The following is a 17,904-nucleotide window of genomic DNA, read 5'->3' as shown; positions in this document are numbered from 1 at the left end:
GGTCCAACCATTTGCTAAATAAGCGGTCCAAACATTTGTTGCTACATGAGAGGTCCAAACAAAAGCAACACTCAAAACGACATATTTTTATTCAAATTACTCCACAATTGCTACATAAGAGGTCCAAACATTTTTTGTATAGAATATCAAAATTAATTATAAGTGGTAAGCCATAGCTAAAATCACAATTCAGCTTAGCAAATCTTAAAGCATCTTTCCATGAATATCCCTAAAATTAAGAAAACAAACAAGCTCATATCCACATTATCCTTGGCCATTTATCTTTCATACCAAGATCTTCAAGAAACAATATTTATAGAGGGTACAACTAAGACAGGTGAAACCAAGAGTTGTACAAACCAATTTCCGTATGTTCTAAAAAAAAAACCTCGAAACCAACCTCGAAAAAATTTCAAAAAAAAAAAAAAAAAACAATCCCAAACACCAAATTAAACAAAATCACTCCTCTCAAACACCCATTCTGAACAGTGACTAAATGGGCAAAAAAAAAAAAGCACGAATTTTAGAGAAAAGGGGATAAAAAAAAAATCAAACAAGAAAAAAACCAAATCCCAAGCATCAATAACCTTAAACAAACCCATTTCTTACCTACCCATACCCAAAAAAAAATAAAATAAAAAAATCCATGAATAAATCAGAGAGAAAGAGCTGGGAGAGGGACGGTGTCGGTCGGTGGGCTGGTCGTCTTGGTGGGAGGCGCTCGGTCGATGGGCCGTTTGGTGGGCAGCGGTCGGTCCGTTGGACGGTGGAGAGGGGAAGATTTGGGAAGTGGCCGGAGCTGGTGGGCAGTGAAGAGCAGTGGCCGGCAAACTGCAGTGGGCGACGAACTTCGGTGGTCGTGGGCGGTGGAGATGGGGTGAGTTTTGAGAGGATTTTGAAATTTTGGGATGAAAGTTTTCTGAAAATGGGGGGAAGAAAATGGCAGATGCGTTTTCTATATTTTGAGGAATTTTCGTTTTTTATTTTTTTATTTTTTTTTTATTTTTATCAAAGAGTAAAAAAATATAAAAATCGTGCCACGTAGGACGAGGGTCGGACGAGGGTCTGACCCTCGTCTTCCATATAGACGAGCTCCTTGGTGTTCTCTAGATCTAGGGTAGCACTTTTGCTTATCTTACTATTATTTTAATAAAAAGCTTTCTTTTTTTTTTTTTTTTTTTTTTTTTTTTTTTTTTTTCTCTTTCTCTTAACATTTATTTTAAAAAATATTTAAGTGACATAAAAAAATGATAAGAAAAACTATTATGAAGTTTATTTGAATCGAAAAACAAAAAGTAACTTACTTCTCTAAATTGAAAGAAAATCTTAGTAAAGCTCAACAATATTGCTCTGATAGAGGTACATGGCGTCAAATTAACGGCAACTTGAGAAGTATTTTTAATGCCACGAAGAGACTTAAAAGGACAAAAAGAAGTTTTTGAATAAAGTGAGGAGAAAATGCATTAAATGATTCTCAATCATGTCTCATATATGCTTAGAGGTTTGAGATCGGGTGCAACATCCTAGGTATTCTACTTGCACAATAATACCTCTTATTTAGGCCTTGATTTTAAATGAATGGCCCAGCTTTTGTCACATTAGACAAAAACTTAAAACTCTCTTTCCACCGGCTTCCACCGTTCCATCGCTACTACAACTCCAACCTTCACCACGCATTGACATCATTCGGGGTAGCTGCCACCCCCAACTAGCCTTTGAGGCACGATTGACAATTCGACCACCCCAAACCAGTCATTAGAGTTGACAACCCACTCATTTCACTACAAAAAAAATACCCCTTCCATGCATATACTATCAGGCGACGCCAAGTAGTAAAGACGTTCCTGGCATATTTGAGTTCACGCTGGGAAAGAATCAAACTTTCCTGGCATATTTGGTTTGCAAGGTGATTAACATAAACATTCACTACTGTAATGCCCCGCCTTTTATAAAAAAGTGTAAGTGATTAATTTCAATTAACCATGTGACATTAATACATCAGAGATGATGAATCCCACAGCAGAATATTTTTTTTTTCAACTTAGGAATAGAGATAATAACACTTTGAGCTAACATAAATACCTCTAAACGTTTATTATAAGTTATTTAATTTCTTATGCTAATTACATCGAAATATGTCACAAGGACACAAAAGCATATACAGTGAAATCTACTGATTACAAGCAATTCTCTAAACATTTTAGATACAAAGAAATTTAAACACAAATGAATACAATTAATTATAATCAGCTATGATGAGTACCAAATATTGTATATTTGGACCCCTTGATTTACATTAGTTAGACCTTTAGCCTTGCTATTTTCTGATGTTTATGTTAGTTTTTGTGTTTTATAGGTCAATAAGAGAGGAATAGCAAAATTTCATGTGGAAATGCTTGAAAATTCGGAAGTCCTGAAAAGTCGATCGATCGAACTTAAAAGTCGATCGATCGAATAAAAGTCGATCGATCGAAATTTCCCAGAACTTACTTTTGTAGAAGCGCGCCAGAACACCCAATCAGGAGCTTCTCCATGACAAAAAGCAGTTCTCCCTCTGATTTTCGCAGCAGAACACGCTGGTTTCGTGACCTTGGTTGTCTCTAGCAAGAGAGGAACCCTAGAGGGGGTTAGAGGAGTAATTTTACATGGGTTTCTAACCCTTCTATAAAGCCATAGCCATGCCTCCTTGTTGGGAGAGTTCAGAGAGCACTAACTAGGTTTAATTTCGTGCATTTTGTAGTTTATTTCAGTAGCTCTTTTCTCTAGACATTTGTCTTTGTAAAGTTTTTCTTCTATTTTCATGTTTGTTCTTCAAGTTTTTGTGGTGTTCTTGGTCATGGGAGGCTAGAACTCTCAACTAAGGTTGAGGATGAAACCTCTCCATTGATGACACTCACACTCTTGTAGTCCTACTTGCACATTTAATGCTATATATTATGTTGTTCAAGTTCCATTCATTTAATGCTTTATCTTTTGAATGAATGTGGTTGGTGTTAGCAATAGGACATTTAATGTGTTTCAACCGATAGATACATTGTTTTATCGGTTTGAAAAATGATATCTGAAAAATTGAATTGACTTCTAATTTAATTAACAAGTGTGTGTGCACAAAGTGTCAACAAAATAAGCACAGTGGAAAGTAAATAACACAGAGATTTTTGTTGGCGAAGTAGAAACTCAATCAAGAAAAAAACACTCCGGGGCAGCCAAACCCAGGAATTCCATTATTTAGAAGACAAAGCTAGATACAAGACAGTAACACTCACATGTACTGATGCAGTGGTCGTACCTTGATCTCTGACGTGTAACCCAACACGAACGCTTCCCAACCAGGTTCACCTACCTGAAGGGGTCTTTAATGGAACTCCGTACCTTAAAGCCGACCTCTAAGATAGACTTCAGTTGTAGCACAGCAACAGCACACTTGGAAAGGGCTTCAGAGGAAATATCACGTCTCTGAGCAGTTGAGGAATTCAATACCAAATCCTTGCAGTTCTCAATGTCCAGGGGCCTCTATTTATAGGCTGGGGGCTCAAATGAGCGTCAGGCAAAATATACCTGGGCACCGTCCGGACGGTGGACATGGGCCGTCCAGACGGACAACTGTGCGACAAGATTTTCTGAAAAATTCGCGGAGAAATCTTTCATGTTTAAGGGCATCGTCCGGACGGGATGGCACATTGTCCGGACGGTTGAACGTCCGCTACAAGTAATTTCCTTATAAGGCTCTCGAGCGTCCGGACCATGGGAGATGAGCGTCCGGACGGCTATTCTTCAACACGCAATTTCCATATCAGTAATGCGCGCGTTCGGACCATGATAGGCAGTCGTCTGGACGGTTGAAGTTGAATCGGCAATTTCCTTCTTTGATGTACGCGCGTTCGGACCATAGCTATCAGACGTCTGGACTGTCATATTTGAATTGCAATTCTTGCCTTATGGAGACGCGCGTCCGGACGGGATACCACATCGTCTGGACGGTTGACTGATCTTCCCTTTCTTGGAACTTGGAAAGAAATCAGAAGTTGATCGAGTACTGGGAGGCGTCCGGACATGCTGCTGAAACGTCCGGACGGATGCAAGCTGGCACAGAAACTTCTCGATACAGTATGGGGTCCGGACGGAATGAACACTTCGTCCGGACGGATGATGCTGGTCTGTCTAGCTCCCGGACGAGATGACATGTCGTCCGGACGGATGGAACAGTGGACAGATGGGCGTCCAGAAGGGATGGCTCGGTCGTTCGGATGGCTGACAAGGAACTTGAATTCTTCTGACTTGCAGCCTTTGAATAGTGGAATCCCTGTTTACAGCATCTTTACACTTAAGTGATTTTGTCCAAACACGGAATGAGGCCAAAATACTAACAAACTCCCCCTTTGGCCATTCTGGGACAAAAAATCACTTGACCGGTTTGGAAATACATTCCCGGTCGAAAATAAAAATTACTCCCCCTTTTTGTCTCAAAGGGACAAAGGGTAAAATAGAGTAATAAAAACTAACTGTCATAAAAATTACTCCCCCTAACGGTCTCAGAAGGACCCAGGAAACAGAGTAATATAAGTTCAACAGTTATCAAAAACAAAGTCTGAAAAATTGCTGAATAGGGAGCAAGCAGCAAAGTAAGGGCCTTCACAAGTATTGTAGCACACGCAAGTATTTTTGTCTGAAAAACTAGTCATAGAGCAAGTCAGAATTATGAGAACATGGAGATGATAGACCAGTATAACAGAAACAAAAGTTACCCTGCCTAAATAATGAAGATAACCAGCTCAACTCATGCAATGCGTGTGTGTGTGTGTGAAGACTGATCCCACAAGGTTTGAAAAATCATGACACGAGCAACCTGATTTCCTAAAGAAGAGAAAGAATCCGTGACAGATTAGCCAAAAGTCAAACCTTACTCTTACTAGGGCCTAACCATCCTCGTCTGATACACTCCCCCTAAGATACATCATTGAATTGTTTTACTTGTACCATGAAGGACAAGATAAATTTTTTACTTGCTCATAGAGGGCAAGGCATATTGCAGATTCAGTACAGAAGCATGGATTAAACAATTTTAAAGCACAAAAATCATACGAATAACTGCTCAATTCTTATGGTGCTGCAAGCTAGAGGAAATGCCAGAGTTTTGAGATCCTAGGTTCAACTAGCCTGTGGTCAATTTGACCATCTTATCACAAACCTCTTCTCTTATTCAGAAAGTCTAGAAGCAACCAGTCAGAGAAGGAAAAATGCGTACCTTTGGGGAGTCTAGGATAGTGCATGAGGTCATCACATGAGACAAGCAACTATCAAACAAAAACAATGAGCAGGGAAAAACTTTTGTACATGTCAGACTGATGTTTTCACCCACATGTAAACATAATATATCAATGCTCAACAGACTAGTAAACCAGAAAGAATACATGAAATAGCTGACATACCTTGTGAAAGACTTACCCTGCTACGAAGACTCCCCTTTTTTATTTTTTTATTTTTTATTTATTTTTTTATTAAAACATCATGCTATCAGAGGACAAAGAGTTCATCCAAGCATGGAACATCATGTCTAGGACATGGCACAAACACCAATGGCTTTACGAAGAGATTCAAACCTGCTACCATCTAGAGGTTTGGTAAGTATATCAGCCAATTGATTTTCAGTGGGAATGAATGAGAGAGAAACCACCTCAAATTCCACAAGATCACGTAAAAAGTGATGTCTGATGTCGATGTGCTTGGTCCGAGAGTGCTGAACGGTTTGAGATATTAATCGCACTAGTATTATCACAGTTGATAATCATAGTATCTTGAGAGAATCCGTAGTCCCCCAGCAGCGTCTTCATCCACAATAATTGAGTGCAGCAGCTACCCGCAGCAATATACTCAGCCTCAGCAGTGGAGAGAGAAATAGACGCTTGCTTCTTGCTCATCCAAGCAACCAGATTGTTCCCCACATAGAAGCATCCTCCGAGGTACTTTTTCTATCATCAGCATTTCCAGCCCAATCTGCATCAGAGTATCCTGCAACAAGAAGATTTGTTTCTCTAGAATACCATATGCCATAAGAGAGGGTATCATTTACATACCTGATGATACGCTTAACTGCAGTGAGGTGGGATTCCTTAGGATTTGCTTGGAAACGAGCACAAACACCCACACTGAAAGCAATGTCTAGTCGGCTAGCTGTAAGATACAGGAGGCTCCCTATCATACTCCTGTAAAGTGAAGGATCAACAGATTTGCCTACAAGATCACTACTGATCTTGACACTGGTACTCATGGGAGTGCGAGCACGACTTTTTCCACCCAACACAAAACGTTTGACCAGATCCCTAGCATAATTAGACTGAGAAATGAAGATGCCTTCAGCAGTTTGCTTAACTTGAAGGCCAAGGAAGTAGTTCAGCTCACCAATCATGCTCATCTCAAATTCCTGCTTCATTTCCTCAGAGAACTCATGGGCAAGAGAGTCTAAAGTAGCTCCAAAAATAATGTCATTAACATAAATTTGAGCGATGAGTTTGTGAGTACCTTGTTGCCTAATAAACAGAGTTCGATCAGCTTGTCCCCTTGTGAATCCCTTGGCTAGGAGATAAGTGGTGAGACGCTCATACCATGCCCGAGGAGCCTGCTTAAGCCTATATAGTGCCTTTTTCAGCTTGTACACATGATGGGGGTGATGGGGGTCTTGAAATCCCTTTGGCTGTTCTACATAAACTTCTTCTTGCAGAACTCCATTTAAGAAGGCACTCTTTACATCCATCTGATATAACTTGAAGTCAAGATGACAAGCAATAGAGAGAAGGATTCTGATAGATTCTAATCTGGCAACAGGGGCAAAGGTTTCATCAAAATCTACTCCCTCTATCTGAGTATATCCTTGTGCAACAAGACGGGCTTTATTTCGAACCACAGTACCATGTTCATCTGTTTTATTCTTGAAAATCCATTTGGTACCAATAATATTCTGTTCTGCCGGACGGGGAACCAAGGTCCAGACATCATTTCTGGTGAACTGATGGAGCTCATCATGCATTGCAGAGACCCAACCTTCATCTTGTAGGGCTTCATCAACTTTCTTGGGCTCTGTCTGAGCTAGATAGTAGCTGTAAGAGACTTGATTGGCTACTTCACTGGTGGGCTGAATGACTCTGCTTCTCAGCCTACGCCCTTCATCTATGTTCCCAAGCAGCTGCTGAGGAGGATGATTATGCTTCACCCATGATTGCTTAGGAGGATTAGCAGGAGTATCCTCATCTTCGGAGGTAGTAGGAGTGGTATCCGAAGTCGTGGGAGAAGAAGGAGACTCCTTTGAAGAAGGATTAATGATATCAGTTGGGGCTGTTGAAGGCTCAGCTGAATCGAGCTGTTTTTCCTCCATACTGATAGGTCTCTGAACTTCTTCATCATCAACTACTACATTTATCGATTCCATCATAGTCTCTGTTCTTTTGTTGAAGACTTTGTATGCACGACTATTTGTGGAATATCCCAAGAATATACCTTCATCACTCTTGGTGTCAAATTTCCCTAGATTTTCCCTGTCACGAAGTATATAACATTTGTTTCAGGCCTAAGGTAGACCCTGTTGATGATGTGACAGGTAGTGTTTACAGCTTCTCCCCAGAAGTGTTGAGCAAGATTTTTTGAGTGGATCATCACACGAGCCATCTCTTGAATTACCCTGTTCTTCCTTTCAACAACTCCATTCTGCTGAGGAGTGATAGGAGAAGAAAATTCATGCTTGATTCCATATGAGCGACAAAATTCTTCGAACTTGGAATTTTCAAATTCTCTACCATGATCACTGCGGATTCTCACAATCTGGCAATTTTGCTCAACCTGAATCTTTTTGAACAAATGTTGAGCTGTATCAAAGGCATCAGATTTTTCCCGAATAGGAATAGCCCATGTATATTGAGAGAAGTCATCAACAATAACCAGAATATATATTTTCCCACCTAGACTAGCAGTTCTAGTGGGACCCATGAGATCCATGTGCAGTAATTCCAAATTTTTTGAAGTTAGAATACCTGAGGTCTTCTTATGGGCTACTCGAGTTTGTTTCCCTAGTTGACAGGGACCACAGATTCCTTTTCCAGTCTTCTCCATTTTGGCCAGGCCTTTAACAACATCTTTGCTTGCAATTTTCAACATATCGAAGAAATTGAGATGCCCTAACCTCTGGTGCCATAGCTCGCTGTCATCTATGGTAGCTTTGTTGCAAAAAATCTGAGCATCTGCAGCCAGACCAGGAAGGCCGTAACAATTGTCAGCAGTTCTTTCTCCTCCCACGAGCCATCTGCCACTGCTGTCAAATATATTGCATTCCTTCTTGGAGAATTGCACCACCAAGTCATTATCACAAAACTGGCTGATACTGAGAAGATTTCCCTTGAGCCTTTCTACATACAAAGCTTCTTGAGATGTTCCGAGGCCTGGAATGTCGATGATCCCTTTACCAATGACTCTGGATTGACTCCCATCTCCATAGGTGATTCGCCCACCTTTGCCCATCTGAACTTCTTTTAGCAAAGTCTTATCACTTGCCATGTGTTTAGAACAACCACTATCTAAATACCACAAACAAGTATCAAGAATTTTTAGTGCAGTATGAGAAACTAAACACAGATTATCTTCCTTTTTGACCCAGACTTGTTTGGAAGCTTTTTGATTATTAACCAGGATAGATCTTTGCTCATTAGGGGTGAGGTATGCTAACTTCTCACTAATGAGTTTCACTTGATCACTTAATACTTTAACTTGTTCTTCAAAACCTGGTTCATCTTTCCTAGGGATAAGGGTTTTCTTCCAAGGTTTCTGAGACCTAATTTGGAAACAGTTTGAACGAATATGACCAACAATACCATAGTGATGACAAATAGGTATAGATTGGTTATCATCCCCTTTACCCTTACCAATAGATTGAGTATGAGACATGATAGGTTTAATGAACATGGTCTTATGAACAGACATATCATGTGAAATAGAAGCAATTTTATCCATACTCAATATAGACATAGTAGAAGTCAAAAAAGAAAATACTCAAGAAATTAATCTTCTCAGAGTGTACCAAGCTCTGATACCAATTGAAAAATTGAATTGACTTCTAATTTAATTAACAAGTGTGTGTGCACAAAGTGTCAACAAAATAAGCACAGCGGAAAGTAAATGACATAGAGATTTTTGTTGACAAAGTGGAAACTCAATCAAGAGAATAACCACTCCAGGGCAACCAAACCCAGGAATTCCACTATTCAGAAGACAAAGCTAGATACAAGACAGTAACACTCACATGTACCGATGCAGTGGTCGTATCTTGCTCTCTGACGTGTAACCCAACACGAAAGCTTCCCAACCAGGTTCACCTACCTGAAGGGGTCTTCAATGGAACTCCTTACCTTAGAGCCGACCTCTAAGATAGACTTCAGTTGTAGTACAGCAACAGCACACTTGGAAAGGGCTTCAGAGGAAATATCACGTCTATGAGTAGTTGAGGAATTCAATACCGAATCCTTGCAGTTCTCAATGTCCAGGGGCCTCTATTTATAGGCTGGGGGCTCAAATGAGCGTCAGGCAAAATATACCTGCGCACCGTTCGGACGGACAACTGTGCGACAAGATTTTCTGAAAAATTCGCGGAGAAATCTTTCCTATTTAGGGGCATCGTCCGGACGGGATGGGACATCGTCCGGACGGTAGCACGTCCACTGCAAGTAATTTCCTTATAAGGCTCTCGAGCGTCCGGACCATGAGGGATGAGTGTCCGGACGGCTATTCTTCAACACGCAATTTCAATATCGGTAATGCGCTCGTCCGGACCATGATAGGCAGTTGTCCGGACGGTTGAAGTTGAATCGGCAATTTCCTTCTTTGATGTACGTGCGTCCGGACCATATTTGTCAGACGTCCGGATGGTCATATTTGAATTGCGATTCTTGCCTTACGGAGACGCGCGTCCGGACGGGATACCACATCGTCCGGACGGTTGACTGATCTTCCCTTTCTTGGAACTTGGAAAGAAATCAAAAGCTGATCAAGTACTGGGAGGCGTCCGGACATGCTGCTGAAACGTCTGGACGGATGCAAGCTGGCACAGAAACTTCTCGATACAGTATGGGGTCCGAACGGAATGAACACTTCGCCTGGACGGATGATGCTGGTCTGTCTAGCGTTCGGACCGGATGACACGTCGTCCGGATGGATGGGAACAGTGGACAGATGGGCGTCCGGACGGGATGGCTCAGTCGTCCGGATGGCTGACAGGGAACTTGAATTCTTCTGACTTGCAGACTCTGAATAGTGGAATCCCTGTTTACAGCATCTTTACACTTAAGTGATTTTGTCCAAACATAGAATGAGGCCAAAATACTAACAATATCCATTGTGATTTATTCTTTGAATGGATACAATGGATGATTTGATTTCAAATGGGTACTCTTCGTGATTTATCTTTGAGTTGGATTCGTTTAATGGTTTTAAGGTTTATGGTTGAGAAACTTGAATGACACCCTAAGCTTAACGTTCTTTGGGTGTTCAAGTGGAAACCAAGAGGGTGAGTTGTTGGATTTGGTTTGGTGAATTCCTTAGCCTTAGTCCCTTTTTACATAGTTCATTTCTTCTTCTTTACTTAGCATTTTTGGTGCATGTTTAACCCTCAAACTCTTGGAACTAGGTTAGAATGAGGTTGATTAAGCAAAACACTAACTTTTGACCATTTTCCTGTGGATTCGACCTCGCACTTGCACACACTATATTGCAAACGATTTGTGTGCTTGCGAGTACATTTTAAACTCACAACAAGTTTTTGGCTTCGTTGCGAGGGAAATCGGTTCAAAAATTGGTTTTTGTTTGATTGATTTTGTTTTTCTACTAGTTAGATAGATTTTTGTTTCATTTTCCTGTTGTTTAGCTTCTGTTCTGTGTTCTAAGTTTCTCTTTTGTTTCTCCCGGATTTGTTTCTGCAGCTACTACAACTTTCTGAGTGCCCTGTAAAGTCGATCGATCGAACTTAACTTCGATCGATCTATTTTTCTGCACACAGCAGCAGCTCGAAATCAGGTGAGTATTTCTTTTCTCTAGTCTATTTTGTTCATATTTTGTTTCTGTTTTACATCATTTTACTATTTGTCTGATTTCTCTTAGTTTATTTTAGTTTAATTAAAATTTTTGTGTAGTTTGATGCTTCATATTACTGTCTATTAGTTTTTGATTTGTGCTAAAAAAAAAAAAAAGGGGAGAATTTCTGTCCCTGGTCCTGCAAAGTTTCAAAGATTAGATTGATCGATCGACCAGTACATCCGATCGATCGATCGACCAGTACATCCAATCGATCGACTTCAACACAGGAGGCAGCTCTTGGATAAGTTTAGTAGCAGAAATTTTTGCCAAAACATTTTTTGGTCCAATCTTGTAAGTTTTAATTTTTGCCCTTGTTGCTACCTTTGTGTCATTATATGCATTTGTGTTAGTCTTCATTTTTCTTAATTTGTTTGTGCTATTTTTCTTTTAATCTTCAAAAAATATATATATATATATATATATATATATATATATATATATATATATATATATATATATATATATATATATATATATATATATATATATTTGCTAGTGTGGGTCTACTTAGCTATCTAAGGGCAATGTCAAGGTGAATTCTGGCAAGGAAAGGTCTTGGGATTTAAGTGTGTCCGGTGTGACCCCCCTCACCTACCTGGGAACTAACCTAGATTGTACCTTGGAGAATTTTGTCCCCCATTTGCAATTTCTTCTCTTTATTTATTTTGTTTGTCTTTTTGGTTAAATAATTGTTTGTACGTTGGTGTATGCTTGGTAGAAGATCTTTGAATCTAGACTTGACATCTTTAGATCCCGAGATTGAAAAAACTCTTAGGAGAAGGCTTAGAAATTCTGTTGAGATGGGAGATAATATGCATGCGGGTGAGAATGAGAGTAATCGGGGAGAAAACGTTGATCATACTAGGACACTTAGGGATTTGTTTGCACCCGTTGCAACAAATTCTCCTTCATGTATAGTGTTACCCCCAACCAATGCCACTCACTTTGATCTTAAGCCCCATGTCATCCAACTCCTACCCGCATTCCATGGCTTGGACCTCGAAAATCCTTATAGCCATGTGAAGAAATTTAAAGACATCTGTGCCACCTTCAAATTTCAAAATTTTTCTGAAGAGTCTGTGCATCTTAGGCTATTTCCTTTCTCACTCCATGATAGAGCCAAGGCATGGTTGGATTCAAACATGCCTGGTTCCATCACTTCTTGGGAGAACTTGCTAAACAAGTTCTACAACAAATTCTTCCCCATGTCCAAAGTCAACGAGTATAGGAAGGAAATAAGCTCATTTACTCAAAAAGAAGATGAGAAATTTTCTGAGAGTTGGGAGAGATTTCAAGATATGTTGATTAAGTGCCCTCCACATGGATGCGAGAAGTGGAGACTCATTAACTTGATCCAACCGTAGCATGATCGAGTCGATGAACGGAGGCGCATTTCTGAGTTTGACAGGAGGGGAGGCGTATAGGACCTTAGATCAATTATCCGACAATTCCCAACAGTGGGATTTTTCAAGCTGTCGAGATAAAGCTGCTCGCATCCAAAAGAAGGGAGGCATCTATGAGGTGAAAGAAGATGTTGAGTTGAAGATGAAGATAGATGCTCTCACAAAGAAGGTCGAAGCTCTAGTAGTAAGCAAATCCATTAGCGCTGCCAACCCATTCAACGTTGATTGTTGTTCCATCTGTGCTAGTCCCATGCACTTAGCACAGACTTGCCCATCCTTGTCGGCTTTTGTCTAGTCACCAATAAAGCAAGTGAAAGCTTTCAACGACTTTAGGAAGCAATCCAATGGACCCTTTTCTGAGACTTACAATCCTGGGTGGCGCAACCACCCTAACTTTTCATGGAAGCAGAACCAGCCGATGACTCAAGGGGGGGTTCCTCACCAGCCCCATACTCAATACCCCCCTGGATTTTATCAACCGGTTCACCATCAAAGTCACCTACCCAGCCAGCACCATCATATCAAGCCCCTGCCTCTTCTTCACAATCCACTCTGGAAGACATTCTCAAGGCCTTTATACAGCTTACAGGGCAATCCATCAATGATGTGAAGAATGCTACCATGGTGAACACTCAAGCTATTGCCAAGATGGAGACCCAGATTGGGTAAATTGCTAGTCACCTGGGGGAGAGAGAGAAGGGAAAGATCCCTAGTCAGCCTGTGCCGAATCCAAAGTTGCAGTTCCATAAGGGAAGTTCATCAAATGTAGTGCATGGGCAGGAGCATGTGCAAGCCGTTGTCACACTTAGGTCAGGGAAACAAGTAGACAACCAAGTGGTTCACCCTGAGGAGAACCCTGCTGCACAAGAGGACAAGGAAGCAGGAGCGCAGAGAAGAGAGATGCCGAGCCATCTACATTAGCTCCGACCATAGAGACTCCTCCTAGGTCGTTTATACCTAAGGCGCCTTACCCTGAAAGACTTCTCGCTCCCAAGAAAGGAGGAAAGTTTGAGGACATTCTTGAGGTGTTCAAGCAAATGCAGATCAACATCCCGTTCTTGGATGCCATCCAGCAAGTGCCGTCTTACGCTAAGTTCTTGAAGGACTTGATCACCGTCAAGCGGAAAACCAATGTCGCGAAAAAAGTTTGTTTGACCGAGCAAGTTAGCTCAATCCTCCAATGTAGGCTGCCTATCAAGTACAAGGACCCTGGATGTCCTACTATCTCTTGCATGATAGGAGTCAGCCACATTGAGAAAGCTTTGCTTGACCTTGGAGCCAGTGTCAATCTCCTACCCTATTCAGTTTACCTGCAATTAGGATTAGGAGAATTGAAGCCCACCTCCATGACACTACAGTTGGTTGACCGGTCAGTTAAGATACCACGGGGAATAATGGAGGATGTTTTGATTAAGGTGGACAAGTTTTATTTCCCCGTGGATTTTATAGTGCTAGAGACAGAGCCGGTACAGAACGTTGGAGTTCAAATACCTGTAATCCTAGGGCGACCATTCTTAGCCACGGCTAACGCCCTGATCAACTGCAGGACAGGGGTGATGAAAATTTCCTTCGGCAACATGACAGTGGAGCTAAACATCTTTGACATTAGCAAGAAGCCGAGGGAGAGCGATGAGGTCGGAAGTGTCTGCTTGATTGAGGAGATCATAGAGGAAGTTATTGAAGAATCAAGCACTGAAGACCCCCTGGATGCATGCTTTGCTCAGTTCGGAGAGGATTTGGATTTGGACATGTTACTTGAGCAAGCCAATGCCATTTTGGAGTTTGCCTGTAATCATAGCTTCAGATCTTCATGCTACTCAGGAAAAGCAGTTGTTAGATGTCTTGAGAGAGCACAAGGAAGCTATAGGCTGGACCATAGAAGACATTAAGGGAATCAGCCCTTCGGTGGTGATGCAGAAGATACATCTGGAGGAAGGTACCAAACCATCGAGGGAGCCACAAAGAAGGCTCAACCCATCCATGCAAGAAGTTGTGAAAGGAGAAGTAATCAAGTTATTGGATGCAGGGATCATCTATCCAATATCTGACAGCAAATGGGTGAGCTCTATTCATGTCGTGCCCAAGCGAGCTGGAGTAATGGTCGTGCAGAACAAGGAGGGCGAGTTGGTGCCAACTCGAGTCCAGTCCGGATGGAGAGTCTACATCGACTACCGCAAGCTGAACACCGCCACCAAGAAAGACCACTTTCCTCTTCCGTTCATTGATCAGATGGTGGAACGGTTGGCTGGGCACGAGTACTACTGTTTTTTGGATGGTTATTCCGGATATAACCAGGTCCCCGTGGACCCTGAAGACCAAGAGAAGACGACCTTCACTTGTCCGTTTGGGACGTTCGCCTACCGACGCATGCCTTTTGGGTTATGCAATGCACCCACTTCCTTTCAGCGGTGTATGATCAGCATCTTTTCTAACATGGTGGAGCGTTTTCTTGAGATATTCATGGATGACTTCTCGGTTTTCGGTTCAACTTTTGAGGAGTGTTTGCACCACCTCACTCTAGTCTTAGTGAGGTGCAAAGAGAAGAACCTAGTGCTCAACTGGGAGAAGTGCCATTTTATGGTAACGCAAAGGATCGTACTTGGGCACGTCATCTTTCATCGGGGGATAGAGTTGACAAGGCGAAGGTGGATCTAATATCCAACCTTCCACCTCCACGAACGGTGAAAGAAGTTCGCTCTTTTCTGGGCCATGCAGGATTTTATAGGCGATTCATCCAGGACTTCAGCAAAATCGCTCGGCCTTTGTGCAAGTTGTTGGTAAAGGAGGCCCCATTTATTTTTGATGAGGACTGCAAGAAGGCATTTGGGGCCTTGAAGAAGATTTTGACGTCCACACCTATCATTCGGCCCTCCAGTTGGGGCACACCTTTTGAAATCATGTGTGACGCGTCAGACTACGCGGTTGGAGTTGTTTTGGGGCAGCGCATTGATAAGCTCCCCCATGTCATCTATTACCCGAGTCGGACTCTGAACGACGCCCAGCTGAATTATACGACCACTGAGAAGGAGCTGCTGGCAGTCGTTTTTGCTTTGGATAAGTTTCGATCCTACTTGTTGGGATCGAAAGTCATTATCTACTCGGATCACGCGGCATTAAAGTATCTTTTCTCCAAAAAGGATGCTAAGTCTCGCCTCATTCGGTGGATTTTGCTTTTACAAGAGTTCGACATTGAGATTCGGGACAAGAAGGGTTCCGAAAAAGTGGTGGCCGACCATCTCTCAAGGATTACTGTAGATTTTACTGAGGAGGCCACCCCCATCTCTGAGACCTTCCCTGATGAGTAATTGATGCATATTGCTCATACTCACTCACCGTGGTTTGCTAACATAGTAAACTATCTTGTCACCGGTCAAATACCTTTGCATTGGGGGTGGCAAGATAAGTCCAAATTCATGGCCATGGTGAAGAATTTTTTCTGGGACGATCCTTATTTGTTTAAGTATTGTCCTGATCAGATCATTAGGAGATGTGTCCCCGAGCCCGACCAATCTAGTGTCATCTCCTTTTGTCACGATCATGCTTGTGGAGGCCACTTCAGCGCGAAGAAGACCGTTACAAAGATTTTGCAGTGCGGATTTTATTGGCCGACCATCTTTCAAGACGCTTACACTTATTGTGTCTCATGCGAGCGCTGTCAGAAGCTAGGGAGTATTTCACACCGAAATATGATGCCCCTCAACCCCATTCTTATTGTCGAGATCTTTGATGTGTGGGGCATCGATTTCATGGAACCTTTCCCACTCTCCTTCGGCTATCTGTACATTCTGGTTGCAGTGGACTATGTGTCCAAATGGGTGGAGGCAGTTGCCTGCAAGACCAATGACCATAGAGTTGTGGTTTAGTTTTTAAAAGACACTATATTTGCTCGTTTTGGTACTCCTCGAGCAATTATTAGTGATGGTGGAAAGCATTTTTGCAACCGGGTCTTCGAGCAGCTGATGAAGAAGTATTGCATCACGCACAAGGTTGCCACTCCCTATCACCCTCAGACGAGCGGTCAAGTGGAGGTTTCAAACAAAGAGATCAAGAGGATTTTGGAGAAGACAGTGAACCCGTCAAGGAAAGATTGGTCTCTTCATTTGAACGATGCATTATGGGCGTACCAGACAGCCTTCAAGACCCCGATTGGCATGTCACCTTACCGTATTGTATATGGAAAAGCATGTCATTTGCCAGTGGAGTAGGAGCACAGAGCCTACTGGGCCATTAAGCAGCTGAATTTTGATCTCACAAAGGCTGGCTCACTAAGGAAGCTTCAACTCAACGAATTGGAAGAACTGAGGAACGATGCTTATGATTGTGCTAGGTTGTACAAAGCACGGATGAAGAAGGTTCATGACCAGAACATATTGAGACGATCTTTTGAACCTGGTCAAAAAGTCCTTCTTTACAATTCACATCTGCATATGTTTCCAGAGAAGCTCCGATCTCGATGGACAGGCCCATTCATTGTTTGTTCAGTGTTTTCTTATGGGACCATTGAGATTGAGGATCCAAAGAATGGCAGTACTTTCAAGGTGAACGGGCAAAGACTGAAGCAATTTTTGGAGTTACCGAGCCCAGAGATTGAGACGACCCTTTTGGAGGATCCGAGTTACTCGGAATGATTGTCGTCAGGATGGAAAGTTTGGCTGAAGACTAAAAACTTAGCGCTTGTGGGAGGCAACCCTCATTATTTTTCCTTATCATTTGATCTTATTTCTTGTTATTTTAGTTATGATTTTCAGGACAATGTTTGCCGTTCAAGTTTGGGGGGAGGGGGGGGGGAATGTTCTCGTGCAGTGTGCGCAACTTGCATCACCATTTCGGTATTGTATCTCTAGTCACATTGGGGATAATGTGTCCTTTTAGTTTGGGGGTGGGTAGACATTTCTGTCTGTTATCATTAATCGTTTTTGTTTGATATTTTGTTTTGTTCATTAAAAAAAAGAAAAAAACCTTATTGTTAGTTGAGCATGGTTACATTTTACTATGGTTTGCATATCATTGGTTTGTCTAACATGTTGAATGTTGCATGTCATTAAAATCTGAAATCTTTTGACTCATCTGTTGGATTATAGAGACTTGACATGTTTAAATCATTTATCACAAGTATTGTAGCATAGGATCTGTGAGGCATGAAAATTGATTTGAAAATGTGTCTTGAGACTTGTAGGATGACTTGTTGATGAAACTTTGGCTTATTATCAAAAAAAAAAAAAAAAAGTGGCTTAGAATAGTATCACCAATTTGAGTTCTCATTGAGTAACTGGGCCTCTTGCCTCACTAAGCATTGGGTGTTCGCGTAAAAAGATGAGAATTTCAGGATTGATTGTTTGTTTGGCTAGTTTGACTTCGTAGCCTTTTTGACTTGAGTAAGTAAGCCCCTAGG

General features: G+C 41.7%; 1 pseudogene; it reads left to right on the top strand.

Annotated features, from left to right (window-relative positions):
• Positions 1-646: 646 nt before the first annotated feature.
• LOC133869029 (uncharacterized) lies at positions 647-16,513 on the top strand (annotated as a pseudogene).
• Positions 16,514-17,904: the final 1,391 nt, after the last annotated feature.

This window comes from Alnus glutinosa, chromosome 5, assembly GCF_958979055.1.
Source record: "Alnus glutinosa chromosome 5, dhAlnGlut1.1, whole genome shotgun sequence".
NCBI lineage: Eukaryota > Viridiplantae > Streptophyta > Magnoliopsida > Fagales > Betulaceae > Alnus > Alnus glutinosa.
Note: the sequence above shows the minus strand (reverse complement) of the source record. Positions and strands in the feature narration are given on the sequence as shown.